Genomic DNA, 21,627 nt, shown 5'->3' on the forward strand with positions numbered 1-21,627 from the left:
GATAAACTCTTAAACTATTTGTAACATTATGTTTACATTATCTGTGGGTAGCCTTCAGCTGTTTTTCATCCAAGGGTTTTTTTTAGACAAATGCATTACAAGGTGTTATTAATACCTGTATTTTGTTTGAGATATATTGTTAAATGATATATTATTTTTAGCTGCCCCCTCTATCATCTTTATTATCAGCTTCACCACACCACTACCAAGAGAAGTGAGATATCTAACTGTGTAAGGTACTGGATTACTTTTTTATAAATTCAAATGGATTCAGGTGTTTTTGAACAGAACATTTTATATTTCATTCCAATTTACTTTTACGTTGGGAATAGGTACCAAATCATCTGGGAATGTTAGCTACAAGAGACTAATATTCGATCTAGGTGATGATGTACTTCAAATGTGCTTCAATCCTTGAAATTGAAAGCTAAGAACCCAACCATAACAACATCTTGGAGCTTAAGAAATATTTCCATTTTTATTTGCTATCATATAATTATACTCCATACTGATTTGTAATGATGTGCATATAGCATGGAATATTCCTCTTTGGACTATTCATAGTTGAAATTAGTAATTAGTTGTGAGTTTTGATTAAAGTATGCACCATGGATGATTGTCTTCAGTCATGGATTACTATGTTTTTGTTAGAATGAGATTTGAATCCACAGAAAGTAATTCACTATTGAACTTTTGCTTAAAAAACAAAAGAAATTAAATACCCAATTTTATATACTAGCCTGGATAGTTAATTTATATTTTATAAGTTTAAACATTTTTAGGGCAAATATTTTTAGAACGAGTTGTCTATATAATTAACTATTCAGCTCTGGAAGTAAGATTGATGTATTTTCAGGCAAATGAACTGAAACTATATAATTACCTTGCTCAGTGGTTCTAGTGAAGTTTGAACTCATGAAAATGTCTTTTAGAGTCTGCCACCTTAATCTCTGTGCTTTTTATGTATTATACACTAAAGTTAAGCTGAGACCTATAAAGTTGCCACTAGAGAACAATCTTCCTTATTATATAATTTACTTACTGTTAAATTTAGAATAAATATTTATGCAAAATTAATTTCAGAATGGTAAGTGTGCTTATTATTGAACCAAGGGAGGCAACTCCATAGATACTGTATTCACTGGGGAGTGATATTCCCTTGTATCTCTACCTGCTAATAGGTGTTTCAGTGTTAACTTCAGGAAATACATTCTGGGTTAGTGTAAGATATTATTGCTTGTCCTAACATTATTTAACCTAGAAAAGAAAAGTCTTAGCAGAAAAAGAAGAAAAGAAGGAAAGAAAAGTTTATGTTGTGGAAAATAAAACTGTTTCTGGCAGCTGTTCAAGCAAAATGTTAAAAAAAAAAAATTTTTAGAAACTAGTTTTTACTTTTAGTTGAATAGTAGTTATTATTATTATTATTAATATTATTATTATCACCTGGATTTTGATAATTGTATTCTCAGAGTAATTTATTTTTCTTTATTATTTGATATGTTGTGTTTTTGCTTTGTGGAATAGATAGTTCTTGATACCGTGCAAAATAAGGAAAGGTCATAGAATTGCTTTAGTGGGCTGGATACCCTCATTTGAAAATAGTCTATTTTTACTTGATACTTCATACATAATCAGTGGTTTCCATATGTTGTTCATCATCTCTAGTTTTTTTTTTTATCTTTTTCTTTTCCTGTTTTAATTTTTTAATCCATTGCGTCTATTTAGTTATTCTTTTATGGTTTACTCATCTTAAAATATTTCCGAGATGAATTATAAATTAACTAGCAAAATATTTTCTTTTCAATTGCTTATGTTTTTACCGAGAAGTACTTTTTTTTTTTACTGGAAGAATAGCTGTTCAGAATTTGTTATCAGTTAACATATTAATGGTTCATTTAATTAATTGTAAATATGTTTTAATTCAAGTATAAAAATATATTTAGAAAAAATAAAATTTGAATAAAAATAATGCTAAGATCATAAAAAAAAGTGTAAATATTAGTGGGGGGTAAAAAAATGAAACAAAAATTAGAGAAAACAAAAAATTGACATTTTGGTGAATGTAATATTAATGTCTTCACACTTCATCACATCACTTAGAGATGTATTGACATACACATATAGGTATGAATGTGTAAACACATAGGTATTAATGTACATGAACATATACATAAGTACATACACACATTTGCTATAACTGATTTGCATGTGGGTCTCTGGAGATTGATCTATCCTTCTCTCTGCTTGGTGCTGCTTTCTTGATTTTGTTTTGCAGACTGGAAAAAGTAAACAATTGTGCATTGCTCACCACCACCAAATAAGGTGTTCTAAAGTCTGAATGTAATCATTTTTGTGTTTTTACTTAGCATCAGCACTTTATCTTATACAAATTATACTTTACTGTGAAACATTCTTTTAAAACTCTTGATTTATATAGTAAAATATAGGCTAAAGCTGTGTTCTATAACAGTTTTGCTAATATACTGGATATCCTACAATGTCTTATCAATACTGCAGGCTTTTTCTTAACATTTTGTGATATGTGAATTCTATTAGTTTTAGTAACATTGGATTTATGTAATTATAGATCCTTTTGTGTACCTTTATAATTGATCATAAATGTTCATTTTTGCATTTTCACCAATGACCTTTAGTAGCAGTTCACTAAGCTTGACCCTACAGACTATATATCTTAATATGTCTGAAAGAGAACTGTAGTTTTGTTATACTTCTTGAAGTTGAAAAATGTTCTCTTATGTAGATGTTTATTATGATTAGTTTTTCCTTCTAATAAATCAGATGGATCTAGAGAAATTGGCGTTATTTCTTGTCTCTGTAGTGTTAAGTGGATGAAAGATAAATTTCCTGGATTAACTTTCTGAAAGAAGTTTTGTAGTATATCCGTTTTTTAAATTTTTTTTTATAGATGAATGATTTAAGTTTTAAGTTGTTTTGTTTGAGACAATAAAATACTTGCATGAGATATTAATTCTTTCAAACATGAATTGCTATATATTTTAACCCTATCCAATTACTCTGTCAAATGTAATGCTTATTTATTCGCATTGTTTTCGAATTAATTATGCGTTATCTTGTAGCCTTGAGATTTTGATGATGTGATTGTTTAATTTTTGAATTAATATAAAACAGGTAGAATATTTTGGCTAGATATGGCCGGTTTAAATGCTAACAGATTAATGTTCTATATCCTCTACCAATATCTTAATTGGTCTTCTGAATGCCTCAGGTTGCAAAATGACTGGCTGTTGTGCTTTACTTTGGAGTATTATGAAATTCTTCATAATGTAATCTATTTTATAGTTTAGCCATATGAATAATGGCATAATAGTTGTACATGGAATATATAAGTATATATTTATTTCCTCTGTTGACACTTGCATATCACATTTCTTGCCACTGTCATGGATTGCTGCATTTTGACATAAATAAACATTAATCAAGAATCTATCTTAGTTGTTTGAGAACTGTTAGATAAAAACCTCTTATCTTACTCTGCATCTTACTTTCATTTTGGTTTATATATCTTTACATCCAACTATCTTCTCCTCTTCCTTAACTCTTGCTGTCAAGTTATCTAATACTCTTGATGACTTGATTTCAGTTTGGAAATAATATCTTGATTTATCTATCATTTCAAAAGAAGAAAGCAATAAATAATTGATAAATAGAATACTTTTTAAGCAATCTAAAGCTCTCATCATTTCGGCATCACACTCTCAGAATGGCCAGTATCATCATTTAGTTTTTTATAGGATAGTAAATAGAAATGCTAGTGCTGGGATAAATACCTTATAGTACTTACTTTCTTCCCTCTACATTCTGAGTTGAAATCCTCTAAGGGCAAAACAGGTACTAATTACTAAACAATAGGCTATTAAAGTGAATTTATGTTCTATCTCTGAAAATAAAACCTTGTGCCTAGAAAATCACCATATTCTTATCTTCATGCCTAGTTATTCCCCTCAGTCTAATAATGCTTTGAAAGACTATGGAAGCTACCCTACATATTCCATTTAAGAGCATACCTCCTCCCACATATAAGATAACTATTTTTATTCCGTTGATATCAAATTTAAAGTGTTCTAGCAAATTTATTGTTTCTATTATGGTATTGTTATATGTCAAGCAAAACTGAGTTCAAATCCTTGTATCTTACCTTTGGGTTTACCAGCATCAACCGTTGATAGCAAAGAATATAGGAATTGGTCTTTCTAATAACAAAACATTTCTGAAAAACAGTTAGGCTAAACTTTGCTTTCTGTTTCTCATGGTATTTACTGGGCTAATTGATAAACTATACCCTATATATATTAAAAAGCAAAGACCTTGTGATTAAGTAGAAAAAAGTTGTGTCTGATTCATTATGCATTTTTTTTTAATTCTAAAAATTCCATCATGTGTGTTTGTCTGCATATATACCTTTATGCACAATACTGGATACCTCTGTCTCCTGTTTCTATCTATTGCTCACCACCCAAGCCACTGAATACCAATAACTGTCTTGTGGTTAAGAAGTTTGCTTTGCAATCAAGTGGCCACAAGCTTTGTGAGTAAAATTAACTTGACAGAAAGTGTGTGGATTTGAATAAAGTACAATCAAATGTATTGTACCTGCTGTTCAAAAGTCTGGCCTTGTCATATATTGTATCACACTGATTCAGCTTGAGAATCACGTTAAAGATATACATATCTGTGGAATACCCAGCCATTTACATGTTAATTTGAGTAGCTAGTTCAGTTAATTGAATAACTGAATGCTCATCATCTTAAAACAGAGAATCCATCAATTTGTACAGTATGGTTTTGAGTGAAGCAGGAACTTAGCTTACCTGGCAAAGCAACAATTGTTTTGTTCCTCATTATTTTATGACTTTCCTTTCAGTTAACTGGTTTGCTCTACTGAATACTTTTACATATGTAGCAATAGGAACTAGCTTATGATAAATTTCTGATTAACTAATCCCCTGGTTAAGCTAATGTACTGGGACCTATGATCATTTATTTCTTGATAGGAAGCCACAACATACGTAAATTAGCATTGAGTTCCAAGATCTATGAGACCGCTGAGCAATTGTGCAGTGTACCCAGTGTACCCATGTCTTTAAATGGCCCTGAGCTAACTTGTCAGGTGGTTTATATTGTGATTTAACATTTTTCTTTTTAGTTCTGAAAGCAAAATTTGAAACCATTAAATTTTAAAATAAAATCTGTAGAATATATTTTAAATAAAAAAAAAAAGAGTATTGTTTACATTATTTGGGGTTTTTGGGACATGATTGATAGTTTTGTCTTTATATGATTAGTCAAAGGGTCATAATTCATCACTAGTGGATAATGAAAATCTTATGAATTATATAGTCTCCACAGTTTGCTGCAATGAACTGGCCTTACCTATGTTAGCTGATGAGTGAGCGTCTGCATGGTGTGTCATCCTGATAAAAATAGTAGCCACCACCAATTTCACCATCTAAAATAAGGAAGGTACACATTAGCTAATATGGATAATGTTGTGTTTGATGTACTTTGTCTGAAAATGAAATGAGATGGTTATGGCGGATATATCCTTTGATTATAAGTCTGAATTAGGGCTGTCATGGGGTTATATAACAACATAAATCTGAGTAAATAGAGCTTGATAAATTATTGTGAAATGTCTAGGAGAAGGACACAATAGTGCTTTAATGTTGTAGTGCTTTAATGATAGACCAGCACTTAATTGGGACTCTTGAATATTTGATGTGAAGCCATGTTTTAATAATAGAAAATATATGTAAATGTGGATGAAGAATGAATGATATTACTTGTATGATGGTTACTACTTTTTCACTGATGGCAAAACAAAGAGACATGGACTCTCTCTCTCTCTCACCCCCCCCCCCCCCTCACACACAGAGGACGAGCCTCGTTCAGTTTCTGTTTGCCAAATCTACTCACAAGGCTTTAGTAGAAGACACTTACCCAAGATGCAATGCAGTGTGATTGAACCTGAATGCATGTGGTTGTAAAGCAGATGAACTTCTAAACTGCAAGTGATACTTTGCACCTATTGCCATGCCTAGATTTATATTTACACCCACACACACATGCACACACACATGCACACACGTATGTATGCATCTATATATGTAACACACCTGAACACTGTATACATTACTACTATTATTATTATTATTATTATTATTATTATTATTCATAATGATGTAAGTTTATCTACACATGCACACATTTCCAGTCTACCCTGCATGGCTGCAGTCCAGTGACTGAAACCAGTAAGAGAAATAAATGAATAAAAGAAATGCCAGGTGGAAAATATCCAGGGTATGAGTAATAATCTGCAATAGAAACATTTATAAAAATATAACTGAAAGAAAAATAAGGAAAAAAAAGAATGGTGTAATGACTGTTGCCATAGTTACATAGGAATTTAATTTAACAACAGATTTATTTATTCAGGATTTGTTGATGTTATTTTAAGAATTGATCCATATGAGATCTATTTCAATTGAAAGTTCTTTTCAAAGTTTGTAGCTATCGATTACCAATTTGAAGATAAAATTCTTATGTCAAATAGGTAAAAAAGAAAATTATCTGAGCATATTGACTGCTTTAAAAAAAATCTGGGGGTCTTGTGTAAATATTGTAAAACCTGAATCTTTTTATAAATCTTCATATATCCTTGCTGACAATATACCTTCACCTTTTGGCTGGTCTCTCCTGTTTATGTAAACAAGATGTCTTTATTTTGTTTTTAATATTTTTCTTTGTTATTTCTATTTACTTTTTAAAAAAACTGTTCTGCTGTGCACTCCAATGCTATAATTAAATGCTTGAGAGAAAACACTTGATACCATAAAATGGACACATAGAAAGTTGTGTATTTTTCTGTTTCTAAATTTCCTTTACAAACACACAGTCTAAAAGAAAGAAAAAGAAAAAAAGGTAAACACTGAATTCTTAACTTTCACAAGATATATTATTTCCTGTTTGTTACAAAAACGAGGGAAATTGCTTTAATTACTTGACAGGCAGCTGGTAAGGTATAATTTAATATAGACATATCAATCTTGTAGTGGTGGTGGTGGTGGTGGTGATAGTTGGTTGTGGTGGCTTTATCCAGAAATTGTAATTCTATTATAGTGAAGAATATAAAAAATAATATGGATTAAATAGTCCTGAAAAATGCCAAGAGTAATGGGGGAGGGAGAACCAAATAAAGAATAATTAAAAAAATTTTTTTTTTAAAAGGCGAGGAAAATAGACTTGCTATAGATAAGTAGCTTCTGTACCATATATGGAACTCCAGGTCCATATGGTCTATACTACTGTTGCCACTGCTACTGACCTACCAGGGGCAAGGCATAACTCTGAAGGATAAAGATGAGCAGTCATGTGACTGTAAGGAATGCCAGTTGTAGAATTCACTTATTCTTATATGATTCATCTACTTGTTGTTTGGAAGCTGTTTATAGTTGCCAAATCAGATAGGTTGAGTTTGAAGTGTTTCTGCATCAGCAGCTAGGCCAGTGCATCTTTTTTTGAGTGTTTTTAATACTTTCTCACCTCCTTGATAACTTGGTGCCGACTTGGTAAGTAAATGTATGAATTTCTTTAGATTTTGTATAATGTAATAATGATTATTAAGAATGAAATATGTGAACTGTTAAATGCCATGTAACAACAGCATAAACTTCTAAAAGTTTTAACACACATACACACACACATTCACACACCTGAAAATATCAGACAAGGTGTGATTCCTGAGTAACTTTCTTCTAACTTAAATCAAACTGGTTATGAATTATTGGGCTACATCAATAGACATATTTACCAATTTTTAAATGGAAATTTGTTGGATTTCTCAGAATTATTAGATAGAATTTTTTTCCTGAAAGAAATACTAATGTTTGGTTTTATAATAGATTTTAGTTTAATGTATATCATTGTGTAATTGTGTTTATGTAGTATTTGCAAGCTGATTTTTTTCTTTTAATGAAACAAAATGTGAATTGAAAGTTTATTTTATTGATGAAGATATTGATTTATGAAATGGATATATTTGTAGTTTTTTCCTTCCCCAGTCTTAGTAAAATCAAATTTTATGCTCAAACAAAATGTTTATTTGTACTGTCATTATTCTAATTAATTCGTATTTTCTTTCCCTCCTCCATCACGCCTTTCTCTCTCTATGTGTGTGATGTACACACTCACACACACACATATAGAAGTGACCTTTTGAATAGGACCCTTCTTAATTTTTAGAAAATACATACTAAGTTTCCTCACTTTTTTCCTCTTAATTTTAGTTCGTTTTAATGCAGAAAATGTTTTCATAATTAGTTATATTCTAAATGTTACAAGTAATATTAGATAATGTTATTAATTCTAGTTCTTTGATGGTAAAAAAACCCCCTTCAACGTTAATTTATTTTGATTTGTTTGTGTGTTCTGACAGATTTCTCTGATGTATAAATATTTTATATAAAAGTTTGCTTCAAGAACATGCATGTGTGTATATATGTGTGTGTGTGTATGCACACATACATGTATGTGTATGTACACACATGGCTATATGTTTACAGGAAATTAACATTGCCTGTGATTTAATTATATTCTTTGCAAAAAATGTTTTCACATTTTTATACTTATCTGTCACTGTCATTATTAAAATTGTTTGTCTAAGATTAACTTCAGAATTTAACATACATTTCAAACACATTGTTCCCTCTGTGTGTGTGTGTTTTCATAGTTTCACTATGCATTCTCATTCTTACATCATCTCCTACTGTAACCGGTAGAATATAGCATCAGCTGTGTCAAAAGTGATGTTTATTCATATAAAAGAGGGAAGGTGTGCTTTACTGACTTTGAAACACTTCTACTGAATTCTGCCCTACCTTACAGAGGTAAAATAGTTGAATGGATATGATACTAAGTTACTGGTACTTAATGAGTTTTATTACTCTCTGCTACAGGTGTTTAATCTTGTCTGTAGTAACAAACAGAAACAAATACCTGACCCTTATTTTTACCTTACTAAAAAAAAAAATTAGCTGATACACTTTAGAAAATTATTTGAAATAACAAGAGTGAAAATTTGGTATCTCAGGTGCTTAGCACTTGGTTGTGTTGTTTGTACCTGGTCTGCCTTACCTCGGTTGACATAATCAAAGATATTTCTGCAGTGACCATTCCATCCGTTTTTTGAGTATTGTGTAACTAGGACTACATTATCATATCTGAAGATAACATTTATCTTATGATCCTTCTGAGGATTCTGGAAACAATTTATATGTGCACATGTGCATATGTGTATACATGTGTGTTTGTATACATGTATATGTGTGTATATGTATGTATATATTTATGTGTGCATGTGTGCGCACACACACATATATATGAGAGAGAGAGAGAGAGAGAGAAAGAGAGAGAAGGCCAGCCATAGCTGAATGGTTGATAAGTTCTGTTCACATTCATGACATTCTGGATTCACTTTGAATGCATGACACATTGGGCAAATGTCCCTTGTCTCAATACCTGTGAATAAAAGTAGACAGAAATGGTAGAAGCCTGTTGAATAGACTGTATCTGTAATTCAAAAGGCCTTGCCTGAGGATCTCATTGAAAGTATGAATGTCTGTAGAATATTTGGTTACTTTGTAATTTGGAGAAGACAATTTTGTTGATCAAACACCATAAAAAATGATTGAGGAGCCGTTTGCTTTTTTCAAACTTAGAAAGATATACAACTCTGTTTTCTTATGCGTGGGTTTACTGGTTCTTTAGATTTATATATTTTGTTTGCTTAAATTAATACAGAAAATGTTTCTATATCTGATTGACTTTGGATATAATCAACCATCAAATGAAAACAATAAGTAATTTTAGACAGGCTACTTGGGCACAGCCCATCATTTTAACCATTCTACCACTGTGATGTTATCACAGTTCTTTCTTTCTTTCTCTTTATGAATGTATAATATACATATTTCACTGCCAGACATAACAGTTCCAACTTATGCAACATACAGCTTGTCAGTTTTATGCTGAAAGAATTCCTTTGTAAGTTCTCAAAACATGAAAATTCTCTAAAGTTATTTTAGCTCTATTAAACACTAACCTCTGCGTTATTGGTGTTTCTACTTTTAGTATTTTCTGATTTACTGAGATAACAGCATATATCTGCAGCAAGCTATGATTTTGACAGATGGTTCAACTACACTGTTCACTGTTTATTTTGAACATTGGAAATAAAATTGCAATGATAGTTAGCCAAAACAAAAAATGACTTTATAACCTATGCACAGTTTTGAGTGAATATATGGTATTCAATTATATTCTGAGTTCAAAATTAGTCTGAGTTAGTATTGTTTTTTATCCCCCTGAGGTCAATACAATAAATATTAGCCATGTTTAGGGCTTGAGTAAAACAACAAATTGTTTTCCAACCACTATAAATGTGTAGGCTCATAACAGTGTAAGAAATCAATGTCGTATACAATATATTTTTGTTAAATTTGAAATTTAAATTGGTAAACCATACTGAACACAGACATCTGATTAAAGATATTTTAAAAACAGAAATTCTAATTTTTACTTAATTCAAAATTGAATATGAAAATATTTTAAAAAGCCTTAAATTTTCTGTTATTTCAGTTTTTAGTATTTTTCTTTAAAGTCAATTTTTGAATGTTTGATTCAAATTTACAATTTAATTTCAAATTTTTAAATGTTTTTAATCTGATATCCCTTCCCTGAATCTGGTTTCTGAAAATATCTTAATTTTATCAAGTTTGAATTGAAAAAAAAAAAAAAAAGAACTGAGGGGGCAATAGTTTGAATCAAAATGTTTAACATTCCATGCCATCCACTAAACAGTATGTTAAGTCTTCTCAAAGATAAACATTTCTCTGAATAATGAAAACAATATACACTGTTTTCTGTTGGTGAGTCACATACATCCCATGGTTTTGACAGACAATTGGTTGGTGTGAACATTTTGTTTCCACCAAATCATCAAAATCATGGCGACCCCAAAATCTAATAATATCCTGATAAATAACCATTCTGGAAATGTGAACCAACATGACCTAAGTTGTGGGCATTGAGATGCTAACATAGTTTCAAGATGAGTGAATGAATCTCATAACCCATTAGGTTGTGCGGACACTGCTTGTGGTTATTGTGTTCTGTATCTAGGGCAAGTTGAGCTGATGATGCTATACACACAAGAGGAATTGAGTTCAGCACTGAACATACATTAATTAAGCAATGCATTCAGTTTCTAACATTGAGCAGTAGCTTCCTCATAGTACATAGTCACAGCTACAGGTAATGAGCAAAAAAAAAAAAAAATCTTGCTAGAAACAGTGTTAGTAATTTGACTATTTGGGCAGCTGTAATTTTTTTATTATGACTCTTTCCTTTAAATACCTACTTTTACAATTTTGGCAGATGATAATGTAGACAAATAACTTTGCATTTTCTATTTATAATAAGATAATCAAAATTATTTGATTTTTGAGGGTAATATTATTGACTATGTTAACTTCCTTTAATATCTTCAAATACAGTAGCATGGCAGTAATAATTAAGTGTCAGACTAAATACCTTTGAATATTTACTTTTGATCTGTTATGTCAGTGTTTCCCAAATGGTACATCATAGCACACTGATGTACAGGGAGATGCAGCTAGGTGCCCTACAAGAATTGAGTATTTTAAATATGTGTAAAGTACAATCAGAAATTCTAAATATAAGTTCATATGTTTGTGTGTGTATATTTGTGGGTGAGAAAGTACTACTGCAAGTGTGGAATAGATAGTCATTAAGTAGTGCTCAGAGAAATTGAATTCTTAAACTTCAATCAGGTGAAAAGTTATCCTGAAGAATGACCAAACTCAAGTGTATCAAAGAGGAACACTGAACAAATATTTATAGATGCAAAGAATATATTCATATGACAAATTGCACATACATTTCACAAGACAAGACCTACTCACACCATGTAAAAATGTCTATGCAATTTTTCATATTAAAACATTCCTTACATCTGTAATTATCTGTTTGTTTCCCTTTAACAACAACAACAACACACACACACACACACACACACACACACACACACACACACACACACACACACACACACACACACACACACACACACACACACACACACACACACACACACACACACACACACACACACACACACACACACACACACACACACACACACACACACACACACACACACACACACACACACACACGTATTTTACTTGTTTCAGTCATTAGACTACAACCATGCTGGGACACCATCTTCAAGAGTTTTAGTCAAATGTATTGATCTTAGTCCCTTTTTTTTCTTAAGCCTCTTACTTTTTCTATCAGTCTCTTTTGCTGAACCGCTACACAATGGGGATGTAAGCAAACTAACACTGGTTGCCGAGTGGTAGTGGGGGACACAAAAGCACATACATGCACTTGCATGCACGTGCACACACACACACAATGAGCTTCTTTTTGTTTTCATCTACCAAATCCACTCACAAGGGTTTGGCTGGCCTGGGGCTATAGTAGAAGACTCTTGGTACCAAGGTACCATTCAGTGGGTCTAAACATGTAGTTGGAAGCAAACTTCTTACCACACCATAATATAACCTATTTTGATGGTGCACAGCATGTAATATTTAAGAAGCTATATTGAATTGCATACAATTTATTGAAATGAATAGGTAAATGGGTTTTTTACATATGCAGCAAAGTAACTTGGGAATCGGGACATACAACAGGTAATTATTTTATTGACAATTGAAGGAGTAAAATCGTAAATTTGACCAAGATAGAATTTGAATTCAGTTGAACAGGAAGGTATCTTCAGGATATTGAGGAAAACCTGAGAAAGGCTGACCTAAAGATGAGACTAATGAAAGAAATGACAAGGGTCCACAACAAGTGGTGAAGACCTGTCCAACCAATGGCAGCATGGAAAAGATGAACATATGATGATGTACAGAGAGACAATTAAATGCTCTTAAGCATTTCCTCTACTACGTAATCAACAATTATTATTGATTATTGTTTACACAAATGAACGTATCAAAGTTTCATCATCATCTTTGTTTAGCATTCACTTTTCCGTGTATGCATGGGTCAGATGGAATTTAATGAAGCAGATTTTCTATTGCCAGATGCCCTCACCTGTTTCCAAGCAAGGTAATATTTCCCCATTCCTAGACATGATTTTTCACAGAAAATTGGAAACAAACACTCTCACTTGTATGAGATCGATGCTCATTTACAATCATTGTATGAGGTCTAGACTAGGATTCGCATGCATATACACAACAGGCTTCTTTCAGTATCAGTCTACCAAATCCACTCACAAGGTTTTGATTGGCCTGCAGCTTGTGGTAAAAGGCACTTGTACTGCTCAAAGGGACTGAAGCCCATGATTGGGAAGCAAGCTACTTAACCACATAGCATACTTTGAATTTCATAGATAATTAAAATAAGCTTGTTTTATTCATTACATGATGAATATTCAAGTAAGCTTGTTTTATCTATCACATTGATGAATAATTTGGATTTTAGTTTTGTTAATGATGTCAGATAAAATATATTATTTACCATCTTGTGGATTCAATGGCTTATCTAAATGTCTAATTTGGTGATAGTTAGCAATGTTTATAAGCAACTGTAATCAACACCTTATCTATTTATTCTACTGTAGAGAACTTTGTAGTCAAATCAGGAAGTGATTTCAATTATTGTTGTCCCCTCCCTACTGAACAGCCATTTAAACAGTACTTCCCTGCTATCCAGCTCCTTTTTATTATTTCCCTTCCTTCTTCCTCATCCTGCCCCCTTACCCCATTCCAACTGTCCTCTTTCTTTTGCTGCCTTCTTCAGCACTAAAGTTTAAAGGAACAAGATTTAGTCTACAAGATTGTATTAAATTGAAACCAAATGTTTGGATACTGGAAGGAAGTAAACTGTATTTAGACAATGTGTGTGTGTGTGTGTGTGTGTGTGTGTGTATGTGTATGTATGTGTGTGAATTGTTTCTTTTTCTGCTATTTTTCAATGGAGGGTTTTCAAAGAAACCTTGCAATTAAACAAAGATATTTGTTGCCAGTTTTTGTTTTATTTATAAACTAATTATATATAGAAGTGAAAAGAACATGATTGACACAGTTTTGCATTACTGTTCTTTCATAGCTAGCAGTCTTCACTTTCTTAAACTGCAAAATACTAGAGCATGCCTCTATGCACACTTTCATGTATGTGTAAACAGCTAACAAAAGTAGTTGATCACTGCTAAATGGTGTGTATATGTGTAACATACATCATTCATCAGAATCATCATAGTTTGACTGTCAATAATACCCAATAAAATGTTTAAAAATTAAAAAAAAAAAACATTTCTTATAATGATTTGTTTTATCGTGACTGTTTTCAATATTCTTTTGTATGTGATATTTTATATTATATGGAAATTTATTATCAACTCATGCTTTTTTTTTCTAGTAAATTTTCAAGGTATTACTTTAAATAATGGCAGCAGTTCACATTCTGATAACTAGAGTACATAGACAGGTTTCAATTTTCTCATTAATGCTTTAAAAGACTATTACTTTGTATTTCACTTCTTTTACAGCTAAAAGACTTCAAGTTTATAAGGCATAGCAATAAAACATTTCAGGCTTACTCCATTTAGGTTATCAGTCCATATGTTATTGTTTCATGACCTTAAACTAATGATCATTTAATATATATGTATGTGTGTGTGCCCATGGAGGTGCAATGGCCCAGTGGTTATGGCAGCAGACTCGTGGTCATAGGATCGTGGTTTCGATTCCCAGACCAGGCGTTGTGAGTGTTTATTGAGCGAAAACACCTAAAGCTCCTCGAGGCTCCGGCAGGAGATGGTGGCGAACCCTGCTGTACTCTTCCACCACAACTTTCTCTCACTCTTTCTTCCTGTTTCTGTTGTACCTATATTTCAAAGGGCCAGCCTTGTCACACTGTGTCACGCTGAATATCCCTGAGAACTACATTAAGGGTACACGTGTCTGTGGATTGCTCAGCCACTTGCACATTAATTTCACGAGCAGGCTGTTCCGTTGATCAGATCAACTGGAGTCCTCAACGTTGTAAGCGACGGAGTGCCAACAACAACAACATGTGTGTGTGCCCATATACACATACGTACTACTTTTTTTTTTTATTAAACCCTGTAGGATGAAAAGCTGTTAGAATTTGATTAATAATACTTGGTCTTTACACACACTCACATCTCAGCAGTCACTCATAACCATGTATAACTTGATGGTAAAAAAGTATATTTTCTTCATCAGCAGTGATTTGTACTTTCATGTTGACCAAAAGTGCTGGTATTATTATGTTTGTAAATACTGCAGAATATTTATTGACAGAGTTAATGTAGAGAATCTTGCTCTAGCTTTCGCTTTCTTTTATTCTTGTTATTGTGTTTAATGTCTCCCTTAAGGTAATTCTGTTCAGGTCATCTGCTTCATTGAAATGTTGTTTGGTGATAGATATTCTTATGATGAAGTTTTGAGCATTTTCTTTGATGGCTTTCACATTTCAGCTCACTGTGGAGAATAGCCTTGTGGAAACTAGTGTCCTCTGTATGGATCATGTGTTCCACCCACTGCAACTGCAATTCCAGCAAAATAGACTCACACAAGGCATATTTGCACACTACAAGATCTTCTGATTGGAGATATGTCCTTTTCATGAAATATTCATTAAAGATAGTAAATGGTGTAAGTGGCAGCTCATTAGCCTTTTGATGTATCAGTGATACACAGTGTTAGGTCTCAGAAGAATATGACTGACTGGATCGTATTACTGTTCAGTGCATTTGTTAACAGTTTTGCTGTTTCCACAATCACTCATAGGGCTTCCTGAAAGTGAAAGGGTGCAGTGAACCACTTCTGCATCTAGACTCTTCTGTCCTTCAATAGTTCCTCTTCTGGAAGCAACAGCAGATTTGGTCTCCTAACTCTTGGCCTTCAGTTGCCAAGGGTGTTCTTTCCAGAGTTATATTATTTGTGCAAACAATCTCTTTTTGAGGCACAGTTTGTGGCTTTTATTATTATTCATGTTGCTGGCAGTGGTATTTATGGTGGTGGTTCTGGTGGAGAGGTTGTTGATGTTGTTGGTGGTGGTTTCGCTGCTGGAGATGTCATCTGTTGAAGATACCAAAATACTGCCAACACCTTCTTCGATGTAAGTGAAACAGGTGTTACTGGTGATGGCAATGGCAAGGCTTGGCAGGCCATCACTGTCACAGACAGCTGGAGTGAGAAAATTACCTGCTTTTCTCCTCTCTGTTGTTTCAGTAAAGGTGAGGTGCTAACTTTGTTCCTCCACCTTTCTAGTATTTCTTACTTTTTCTTGACTCCTTTCCTGGTTTATTAAACAAACAAGTGAAGCTATATTAAAATGAATTTTATTTTTAAATCAGTATTTATGAAAATTGAAAAGCACAGACTTGGCCTGAATGAGTGTAAGAAGAATTAGGCAACCAGTGTATTGTGCCATCAGTCAGTTTTACTATAAAACAATGTATGATGGAAAGAAAAAACAAAACAAACCTTTTATATTGACAAAGCTGACAAGAAGTGTAACAAGTCATGACTCATGTTTTTAGCAATAATATAATAATGATTTCTTAAATAGGCACAATCTTGACCTCACCAGGCCAAAAATTTTGGGGAGAGGAAAAAGTTGGGTATATAAACCCCATTGTTATATACCCTCCCCATTATTTAACTGGTATTTATTTTATCAGTCTTTGATGTATAACTGGCATAGTTGGTGTTGGAGAAACTTGAACTTAGAAGATAAAAGACTGCACTAAATATTGGTTTCAAATTTTGGTGCAAGTCCAGCAGTTTCAGGGAAGAGAGTTAGTTGATTGCATAAACCCCAGTGCTCAACTGGTACTTATTTTATTGATCCCCCAAGAGGATGAAAAAGTTGTCTTCAGTAAAATTTAAACTCAGAACATGGAGTAATGCTGTTAAGTATTTTGCCAGGCATGCTAATGATTCTGCCATCTCAATAGTAGTAATAGTAATAATAATAATGCAGTACCAGACAGTTGCTCTCATGACTTCTGATCTTAGCTGACTGGAAGTGTTAATTAGTACATTGTTTTGTCTTGGTACAAAAGATGGGCTACAGCACATATTCTGCTCAATACCACAGATTTGCTTGTCAGTTGTTTGACCTTAACCAGTTGAGCATGTCCCTTAGTGGCTGATGATATTTGCATCTCTGATCACGAACAGAAGTAGTAGGGGAGCATCATAGCCATGTGTTGAGAGGAATTCTTTGGGGTTTGGATTATTCACTTCCGGAAACATGGGTGTTTCATTCAACATCCTTAAACAACCCTTATTCAGGGACCTTTTGAGCAGGATAGGCTACTTGATCTGAAGAAAATTCTAACAGGGCTCCACCTGCGAGGTCATGCACTGTTTATCTTAATATGTCGTTCACATATGGTTGTGATGCATATGCCTGGTGTACCCTTATCTGACAGATTGTCATGATGGGTATACTGGGCTTCATATATTTTACCCCAGTGTCACTTCAATGGCATGCACTGCTCTCTCACTCAATAATAATAGTAGTAATAATAATAATAATACCACCAGTAACAATTACTACATAAGTTCTAATTGGAATATTTCATGTAAAATGGTTGAGTATAGTGATTACTAGACTACCACTGCATAGATTTTTAGTTCATATCTGATGCAAGTATTCATTTAATTTTATCTGTTCATGACATTATGTCATGAATAAGTCTATTTTTCTCATCTTCTTAAGCAAATGAATCTAGAACAGTCTGTTTCATGAATCTGTTTTTCTTTTATTCTATTTTACATGTCTTAGTGGAGTCTAAGCAGTGACTGTGACCCCAACTTTCAAGATTCAGAGATAGGTGGGAGGACAGAAGGATGTTATCCTCAAATGGGAGACTTTGCCTGAATGCTTGCAACAGAGTGTACTCTATTAAAGGGTCAATGAGCTAGCTTTTGGTGCAGGACCTTAAACTCTGAATGCTACAGTCCATTTGACAGTGGATATATATTACACAACAGTTACTGATGTTAGTAGTGTGGATGGTTTAAAACTGATAAATGATTAAAAGTAGTTTGAAATTTTAAGCAGAAAAATTCTCTTAAGAATGGAACAGAAAATTAGTCTGCTGTATCCTCCCTGAATGCATCATATAAAGACAGTTTTTAGTGGTACACCAAACAACCCAGCAAGAGGGAGAGCATGTTGCTATCTCACCAATGAAAGGATGCTTGTATGGTTTAATTAGAGCAAATATTTATTTTGTGTAGATTGTTACCCACCTAAAGTTCTTCAGTATCACTAATGTGTTGAAAGATGTCCTACTGTGTGGGTGCTGGGAATCTTATATGTGCTAAAGCACATAAGTCTTTCACAGATTGTTTTTTCTTTATTTTGCTTTCAGAAAGTTTGTGTTTACATGATCTCATAGAACTCCCACTTACCCTTTTCATTTTTAGTGAATAATCAAATGAATATTTTAATTTTATTTTTGCAAGATATAGTTAGTGATATCTGTGTATAGAAGAGATTAATTTTCATGAATAACTAGCTATTCAAGGAGTCAATAACTAGCTCTTTTGTAAGTTGACAAGGCATACACTTCTGTTAATATCTTTTTTTTTTTTGTTACTTTCCTAAAGAGCATCCTTCATCATTTGGTGTTTTTTGTATACAAATAGCTTCATATGATCTCCCTCCTATCTTTTATAGCATTACACATTCAGTTAGAGCTTTTAAAATTTCGAATAATCTATATTTAGTCCCTATATTCCACGAGGAAAAGTAATTGATGAGTAGAGCGAAAGCTCTACTTAAGACAATAGACTATATGTAAGGATAAAAATCACTAGAATACCAATACAGCTTGAGTTAAGAATAAGTAAATATATGGGGGTTCTATCCTTATTTATTTGCTGTAAAATTAGGCCCAAATGAAAGCTTTTTTTGGTAACTTGGAATGAAGATCAAACTGACCATTAGCTGAAACCAGCAAAAGAGTTATACTATGTTTATTTTTGTTGTATCTAAATGGTGTTTGAAAATGAAACATAAATTATAAAGAAATAATAATTAGGTTTATTTGGGGAGGGTTTTTTTACAACCTGAATTTGGTAAGCGGTTTTCTGCTTAGAAATTCCAAAGCACAAAATTTTAAATTTTAACTCCATTTCTAAGAGGAGAAAGAGATATGATCTATGTGAAGTATCCAATAGTGCCAATTTGTTTGTTGGTTGCTCTTTTCATACATCCCCACTCAGAGCTTTAGAGTCTAGACACCAGTCTTACCCATTAACAACTCACAGCTTTCATTGTCTTTATAAACTCCTACTCTACCTTAGAATTCATTTGTATCATCCTCACATCTCTAACTTTCTAGACCAGTCCATTTCTACTGACCATCCCAACCTCATTGTTATATAATAATTCAGGATCCATTTACTTCTTGTTCCCAAGATGATGCCAAATAGAAGTAACAGAAGACTACTTATTAAATTATAAGTAAGTAAATGCTATAATAGCACAAGCTTTTTTATCATCATCATCATGATTTAATGTCTATTTTCATGCTGGCATGGGTCAGATTGGTTTGACAGGAACTGATGAACCAGAAGATTGCGCTGAGCTCCAGTGCCTGCTTTGGCATGGCTTCTATGACAGGATTCCTTCATAATATATACGTATGTGTACACACACACACACACTTAGGAAGGACAATAGGTTTGCTTCAAGCATTAAGCAGGTTTGTTGCAGTTGTTTAGACTTGGGTCAGTTTAGATCAAGTGTTCCATCAGTGATACTCCGTCTTTTATTTAGACATTGTATATACATTATCCAGTATGTCTGTCTCTTTTCTTTTCTGCTTTTTTTTTTTTTTTTTTTGAGGCAGTAAGGTGTGATTTCAGGAAGATATGGGTGCTATTTGTTGCAGGTTGAGGGGCCACTTAGAGGGTCTTTAGTTAGCTTATTAGTTTATTAGTAAGTTGAGCATCTGTGAAGATATTTCCTTGCTACTGAAAAGGCACTGTTTTTATCTTGTAATGGTAAATATTTTCATCAGGTTTAAGGTGGTGAGCAAGCAGAATCATAAGCATACCGGGCAAAATGCTTAGCTGCATTTCGTCTGTCTTTATGTTCTGAGTTCAAATGCTGCTGAGGTTGACCTTCCCTTTCATCTTTTAGGGGTTGATAAAATAAGTACCAGTTGAACAATGCAGTTGATGTAATTGATCTACTCCCTCCCCCAAAATTGCTGGCCTAGTGCCAAAATTTTGAAACCAATATTTTTGTCAGGTTAGTAACTGGAGTGTCTGTATATGAGGAAAATTTAAGCTTTATTTATAGTTCCAACATAACAATGATGATGATATAAAATCTAATCTGTGTTATGTCTGCTAAAGTATAGTATTTGTATGTTCAAATAATTCAAGAAATATGTAGGTAAAAAATGTTACATGCTGGGCACCAACAAAATAAGTTATGTTATGGCATGGTAAAAAGTTTTCTTCCAACTACATGTTTAGATCCACTGAATGGCACCTTGGGCAGTCTTTTACTATAGCCCCTAGCTAACCAAAACCTGTAACCAAAACCTTGTGAGTAGATTTGTAGATGGAAACAGAAAGAAGCTCTTTGTGTGTGTGTGTGTGCATGTGTGTATGCATGTGCACATGTGTGTGTGTGTTTTTGTCCCCTCCACCACCATTCAGCAACCAGTGTTAGTTTGTTTATATCCTTGTTATGTAGTGGTTCAGCAAAAGAAACTGATAAAATAAGTCAATGTAATTTCAATGCAAGGAAAAGAAGAGAAATGGACGTTTTGGACACTTGTCTTTTGTCAGTATAGATGAAAGGAGAACAGGAAGAAAAAAATTGGAAAGGAAGAAAAGACAATGTTAGGTCAAAAATGAAGTATGTTGGAATAGCAGAGAGGAAGTGAGTAATTGGTGCAATATAAATAACAAGCATGAGCCAGTGTAGTGAAGCAGTGTCATTGAAACAAACAGAGATTTGAATGTGTGAACAATGTTGTGAGTAAATGTGTGTATGTATGGTGGAGAATAAATATATGGTGAAAAGCATGATAGTGTGTGGTGGGTTGGAAGTGAAGTGTGCATGAGTGAATGTGTAAAGAAAAGGGGTTTTGTGAAATGCAGGTTTGGGCATTTAGCAATGTGTATATGGTAGTGTTTTAGAGGAAAGCAAATTGGTTACTGATGCCAGCCAATGAAAGATTAACTGATATTGCCAAAAAAGCCAGGAAATTGAGAGAAAGTTAGAGTTGTGAGGATGATACAAATGAATTCAAGAAGTAAATGTATCCTGAATCATTATATAATAATGAGGTTGGGATGGCCAGTAGAAATAGACTGGTCTAGAAAGTTAGAGATGTGAGGATGATACAAATGAATTCTAAGGTAGAGTAGGAGTTTATGAAGGCAATGAAAGCTGTGAGTTGTCAATGGGTAAGATCATTGTATG

The 21,627-nt window shown here is 33.1% G+C and overlaps 1 protein-coding gene across 48 annotated transcripts in view; it reads left to right on the top strand.

Moving 5' to 3' along the window:
- Positions 1–21,627, top strand: part of LOC106869124 (sorbin and SH3 domain-containing protein 1) — a 487,488-nt gene that overhangs the window by 52,831 nt on the left and 413,030 nt on the right. For 28 of the 48 annotated variants that reach the window (XM_089352572.1, XM_089352575.1, XM_089352573.1 and 25 more), the window contains exon 1: positions 7,476–7,607. The exons of the other annotated variants lie outside the window; for them this stretch is intronic. The gene's annotated coding sequence lies outside the window, so the exon portion shown is untranslated. Of the gene's footprint in view, positions 1–7,475; positions 7,608–21,627 lie in introns of those variants that run through there. 48 annotated transcript variants of the gene reach the window in all.

This window comes from Octopus bimaculoides, chromosome 5 (genome assembly GCF_046866305.1).
Source record: "Octopus bimaculoides isolate indiv1 chromosome 5, ASM4686630v1, whole genome shotgun sequence".
In the NCBI taxonomy this organism is placed as follows: domain Eukaryota; kingdom Metazoa; phylum Mollusca; class Cephalopoda; order Octopoda; family Octopodidae; genus Octopus; species Octopus bimaculoides.